The 6,489-nt window shown below is 47.4% G+C and overlaps 1 pseudogene; it reads right to left on the bottom strand.

Moving 5' to 3' along the window:
* Positions 1 to 4,133: 4,133 nt before the first annotated feature.
* On the bottom strand, positions 4,134 to 5,082 carry LOC114681598 (annotated as a pseudogene).
* Positions 5,083 to 6,489: the final 1,407 nt, after the last annotated feature.

The raw sequence follows: 6,489 nt of genomic DNA, 5'->3' as shown, positions 1-6,489 counted from the left end.
CCATCCCCACAGTGGCACACTTCCTCCAGCAAGGCCACATCTACTCCAACAAAGTACATCTCCTGATAGTGCCACTCCCTATAAGATTATAGGGGCCAACACATTCAAACTACTACACTAGTCTTGTGATATTTTGGTGAAGAATGTGGCTGCTGTTTGCCCTTGTCTGAAGAGTCTGCCCGAGGCTAAAAGTGAAGAGTTTTGGATTAATTCCGTTGGTAGAAGAAATCTCAAAAACAGCCTACTATAGACTGTGATGTGGTTATTAGTGTTAACTCTAAAGAAGATTTATAATGAAAAGGAGTAAGCTGAACAGGGTGAATTACAAAATGTAAAATGTAAGGAGAAGAGCCGGAGAGATGGTTCAGCGGTTATGAGCACTGACTGATCTTCCAGAGGTCCTGAGTTCAATTCCCAGCAATTACATGGTGGGTCACAACCACCTGTAATGAGATCTGGTGCCATAATCTGGCCTGCTGGGACACATGCAGGCAGAACACTGTATATATAATAAATTAATAAATCTAAAAAAAATTTTTTTAATTTTTTTTGAGGAAAAAAGGAGTACCAGGAAGTGGAATGGAGTTAAATTCTATGTTCAAAGAGATAAACAGATTAAGAAATGGAATAAAGGAAGTGTGTCACTGTGGGGCTGGGCTTTGAGGTCTCCTTTGCTCAAGCTACACCCAGTAAGACAGACCACTTCCTCCAACAAGTCCACACCTGCTCCAACAAGGCCACACCTCCTAACGGTACCACTCTCTTTGGGGGCCTTTTCCTCTCAAACCATCACAGATCCCTAGCACCAAAGAAATCAATTAAATAGAAGGTTGATTGACTGGTGGATGACAGACAGATTCATACGGAACTTCATGTCAAAAGTCTCAGGTGGCAGTTGAATGAGTATAACTATAATACCTATAATTTAAGAACTCTAGAGGCTGAAGCAAGAGGATTCTGAGTTTCAGACTAACCTGAGCTACATAGCAAGACCCTGTCTCAGAACTATAGCCAAGACCATGCATGGTAGCACCCTCGTAATCAGGAAGTAGAGGCAAGATCAACAGCTCAAGATCATCCCTGGCTACAAATGAATTTCGAGCTAGCCTGAGCTATGGGATACTGTTTCTGAAAACAAACACAAACACAGCCAAGTGTGGCGGCAGCTGCCTGAAACCCCGGCACCAGGACACTGGACTGCCAGGGGTCCAGGGCTAACCTGGGCTGCCTAGGAAAACCTTGTCTCCAAGAACAATCAGCAGGGGCTGAGGAGGCAGCTCAGGAAAATGCTCAATACACAAGCATGGGGTTCTGAGTTCAGGTTCAGCACCCCTGTAAACACCAGGCGGGGCGGCACAGTCTTGTCATCTCAGGGCTGGGGAGTCGGACACAGGCTGAGCCTGGGCTCACGGACCAGCGAGCATTGCCTACATGGTAAGCTCCAGGCATGTGATGACGAAAGGAACAAATAAAAACAGCAAGGACAGTTTCTCCAAAGAAAGGACACCCAAAGTTTACGTCTGACCTACACACACACACACACACACACACACACACACACAACCTCCTCTCCTCCCCTCCCCAAAACAAAACCCAAAGAAACAAGGAAAGCAAACAGAGGCTGGAGAGGGCAGCCTACTGGTGAGTGGACGCCGAGATCTCATATCTCTCACAGGACCCCCCCCCCCCCAGAGAGCTATTCCCGTTAGCCTTACCTGCCTGGCCCGTAAGGTACATGCCTACCCTCTCTTGAGGTTTCCAAAGGAAATGGGGGCGATGCATCTGACTCACTTCCTTGGAGAGAGACAGGATCGCCCGCTGGTCCCTTTCACCTTGGAATGTACTCTACAGTATTTGGCTAGATTTTAAATGTGAATGATGAAAAGAAAAGGCCTTGGAAGAGGCAGAGAGGCAGAGGACAAAACTGCTTTATAGAGACAAAACTAACCCAGATTTGGATAGTGCCAGAAGCTGGACTCCTTGAGCACCGATGGCCTTGAACTTCCCCAGACAGGGTTTAGGAGGAACTGGAACCCCACAGTTGGTAGAGCCCCGACTTGGTGGCAGCCAGCCGTTAGACTCTGGTTTCAGTTTTAAACGTGTGGCTTTAAAGGGGAGCCCCCTCCCCTCCCCAAGCAGGAAATGCTGACAGCGGGCAAAGCCTTGACCAGGTGCCACACTTGCCAGAAAACACCTACATCTGGTGAGCCACATTGGCTGAGTCGATCGATGGAGTCGCCACCCCGCTGCCAGCAGCTAGACCCAAGCGGGTGACCCAAAAATCGGAGACCCAGGGCCTTTTCAGGAGCAAGCCCTGAAGTTGTGACACCCCGAAGCCTCCCTTCTTTCTTAGGGAGAAGTAACAGGGAAATGAAAGCTGACATTATGGTAAGCAGCTGTCAAAAAAAAAAAAAAAAAAAAAAAAAAACCAGTAAATTCATGCCCAGTCAACGTGAGGAACCAGATGCCAAGATAGCCTTTGGGCAAAGGATAAAGGCCTGACTAATGGTGAGAGACACCTATAACCTCAGGACTCAATAGGCTGAGGCAGGATCAGTCTGGGCTACAAAGCAACACCTTTCTCAAAAAAAAAAAAAAAAAATCCAGACAACAAGGCAGAGCACAGCACTGTGGTGTGTCCTGTGATCCCAGCAGTCAGAAGCTGAGGTAGGCCTACCAATGAAACAGACACCAGACCACAGGAATAAAGCCATGGATTCACAGGAATGGCCCTGGAAGCCAGAGCTGGGTCCCTAAACCAGCTTGGCATGGGGTTCCTTTCTTGGTGATGACCATTCCTGAATTTTAAAAGTCAAAGACCAAAAAGCAGGACACTCTGTAATGCCAGCACTTAGGTAGAGGAGGATCAGGAGTTCAAGGCCATCCTTGGCTATATAGTAAGTTTCAAGCCAACCTGTCTTTTACCACCTGGTGGTAGCGAATGTCTTTAATCCCAGTGCTTGGGAGGCAAAGGCAGGCAGCCTGGTCTACAGAAGGAGTTCTAGCATAGCCAGGATTGTTACACAGAGAAAACCTGTCTCAAAAAATAAAAAAACAGAGAGAGACAGAGACAGAGACAGAGAGACAGAGAGAGAGACAGAGAGAGAGAGGGAGGGAGGGAGAGAGAGAGAGAGAGACAGAGAGAGAGAGACAGAGAGAGAGAGAGAGAGAGAGAGAGAGAGAGAGAGACACCTACTTTGAGTCTGGCATACCTTCCTTCAAGTAATCCCCATCTAGAGAGAGTAGACAGTAAGTTGACCAGGGACTGTGATAGGGATTGAACCCAGGGCCCCATACTAAACTACTATGTTCTCTACACATACGTTATATGTGCATGTGAAGAATTTTCCTTTTTTTTTTCTTTTTCTTTTTTTTGGTTTTTTTCGTGACAACATTTCTCTGTGTAGCTTTGGTAACTGTCCTGGATCTCGCTCTGTAGACCAGGCTGGCCTTGAACTCACAGAGATCCACCTGCCTCTGCCTCCCGAGTGCTGGGATTAAAGGCCTGCGCCACCGCCGCCGCCACCACCGCAAATTTTCCTCTTTTTTCCTACAGTGTAGTATGGCATAGTCCCTATCAGTGTGCCTGAGAGGATGTCCCATATTAGTTCACCACTCGTCTCCTCATTCCCACATCTACGTAGTGTTCCATGGACTGGCGGTGCCATCCTCATTGTGTCGAGCGTTGGGCTTATTTCTGGTCAGAGGTTACCAACACGGCTGTAGTAATAAACTCTCGGGGGGGGGGGGGAGGACTTTTCCTGAGAAAAGTGTAGTGTCTAGGAGAAAAATAAATGGCGGCCTATCTTTACCAGCGGCTGCCCAATTGCCCTCCATCTAATTCCTGCTGGCTTCACTGTCCCACCTGGAGCGCCCCAGCTGCCAGCAGAGCCATCCTGACCCTTGTTCTGGGAAAACAGCTTTGCAAAGGCTCCTTCCTGTGAGGCTGAGTTGGCCGCACAAGAGGGCACAGTTCTGGTGGAAGAGGAGATTCCTCCAGCCAAAGCTCTTGCCGTTCAATGCCATCTAGCTTCCCATAGCCATTTGTCTGATTAGCACATTCTTTGTTTCTTTTTTTGTTGCTGTCAATACGAAATTTGCTTGTTTTTAAAAAAATCCAAATGCTGGCATTGTCCAGAAAATTTTAACAGGTTTATTTATAATTGTTATAAAGTTGAACGGTTGAAATGTGTTCACTGAAACATTTTGCTTGCATTAATGCTTTATATCTTGCATTTATATTAAAAATTCACACACAAATGAAAATGGAAAAACTGCCAATACCTGATTTCTGTCCCCTATTTTTCCACTTGCAATCATATACTTAGGTACCTTTTGACCCCATGGAAAAAATATCTAACATTCAGAACTACTGATAACAGGAAGAAGAGAAAAAAAAATTTTGAGAATGAAATGTTTCCCCTCATAGGACTCTTAAGCACGTTCTCCACGTATGCGGCGTTCTAGCCGGATACCTTTTGGCATAATTGTTACACGTTTGGCATGGATAGCACACAGGTTGGTATCTTCAAAAAGGCCATCCAGATAGGCCTCACTTGCCTCCTGCAAAGCACCAATAGCTGCACTCTGGAAGCGCAGATCTGTTGTGAAGTCCTGAGCAATTTCTCTCACCAGACGCTGGAAGGGGAGCTTGCGAATCGGAAGTTCAGTGGACTTCTGATAACGTCTGATTTCACGGAGTGCCACAGTACCAGGCCTGTAACGATGAGGTTTCTTCACCTCGCCAGCAGAGGGCGCACTCTTGCGAGCGGCTTTAGTAGCCGGTTGTTTCCTGGGTGCTTTACCACCGGTGGATTTTCGGGGGCAGTCTGCTTTGTACCAGCCATGGTATGGGCACCTCCTTACTTACTCCCCTTCTCCTTCGGCTGGAGCTCTGCAAGCGAGAGGCGGCGCTGGCGTTAGGGAGTGGCGGCGGCTGCGAACACAATTCTGGTTAGCACATTCTTAAAGCATTTTCTTGATTAATGGTTGATGGAGGAGGTCCCGGTCCACAACTGGTGGTGCCATCCCTGTGTTGTATAAAGAAAGGTCCTGGGTTGTGTAAGAAAGCAGGCTGAGCAAACTATGGGAGCAAGCCAGTAAGCAGCGCTCCTCCGTGGCCTTTGTTTCTGTTCCTCCCTCCAGGTTCCTAGGCTGCTTGAGTTCCTGCCTTGACTTCCCTCCATCATACAGACTGTGATCAGAACATGGAAGACACAGACCCTTTCCTCTCCTAGTCTCCTCTGGTCATGATGTTTATCACAGCAATAGAAAGCAAAGGAAGAGACGGTGAGAAGGTGGCTCAGTTGGTATCGTGCATGCACGACATACACAAAGCCCTGGCTCTGATCCCCAACATTTCACAAACCAGATGTGGTAGTGCACACCTGTGAGTCTATACATCTAGCACTCCAGAGGTGGAGACAGGAAGACCAGAAGTTCGAGGTCAGAGGCTGGGCAGACAGCTCCCCATTAGGTAAAGTGTTTGCCTCACAAGCATGAAGATCTGAGATAAGCGGGAGATGGTGGTACACACAGAATGCTGGCACTGGGGAGGCAGAGATGGGGATGTCCTTGCTCTGCCTTGGCTGGCCAGCCTACCCTAGTCAGTAAGTTCCAGGTACCAGTGAGTGTCCTTGTCTCAAAAACTAGATGGATATCTTCTGAGGAAGTTGATTTCTGGACTCCATATACACACACATACAAATACAAATTCTTATATACACACATAGACCATGCATAAATAAATGAACAATCACATACACAAATAAAAATAGATTACTAATGAACCTGTCTTGGTAGCCTATCTTTAACCTGAGCATTCAGGAAACAGAGGCAGGTAGAGTTTGAGGCCATCCTGGTCTACAGAGTGAGTTCCAGATAGCACAGCCAGTGTACTACACAGAGGCAAGACTCTGTGAGTCGGGCAGCTGGGTACAGAGAAGTTCAGAAGAACTAAAGAGAAACCTCTGAAAAACAAACAAACAAAAAAAGGAAATAATAATAATGTGCAGAGCCATTGAGGAAGATAACTAAAGTTTACCTCTGGCCTCCACACATATGTACATATCCCCCAACACACACACACACACACACACACACACACACACACACACACACACAAAATTGTTTATTTGGAACCTCCAGCTTGCCCCTGCATGATCCAGAAAGCCTCATTCCTATCTCTCTCCAAACGCTGCCCACTGAAGAGTCTCTCCAAACAAAGGATAGACACCAAAAAGCCCAGTCCACCTCCTTGGCGGCTACTACAGCTTCCTCCCCTGAAGTTGCCAGCCACCCAAGTCCCCACCTAAAGTGCTCAGCTTTTGACCATAGTTGGCCCCAAACCCAGCTTGTGGCAGATATATCATCACCTCTGGCCTCCAAGCTATAAAGTCTCCCTCCTTTTGTTTGGGGGTGCAGCTTCTCCAGCCTTGATCTCTGGGAACTAGAGAACCCACCGGGGAGTGCCTTGCTCAAATAAACCTG

The sequence above is a fragment of the Peromyscus leucopus genome, chromosome 3, assembly GCF_004664715.2.
Source record: "Peromyscus leucopus breed LL Stock chromosome 3, UCI_PerLeu_2.1, whole genome shotgun sequence".
NCBI classification, from domain to species: Eukaryota; Metazoa; Chordata; class Mammalia; order Rodentia; family Cricetidae; genus Peromyscus; species Peromyscus leucopus.
The sequence above is the reverse complement of the archived record's forward strand: the minus strand, read 5'-3'. Positions and strand labels throughout refer to the sequence as shown.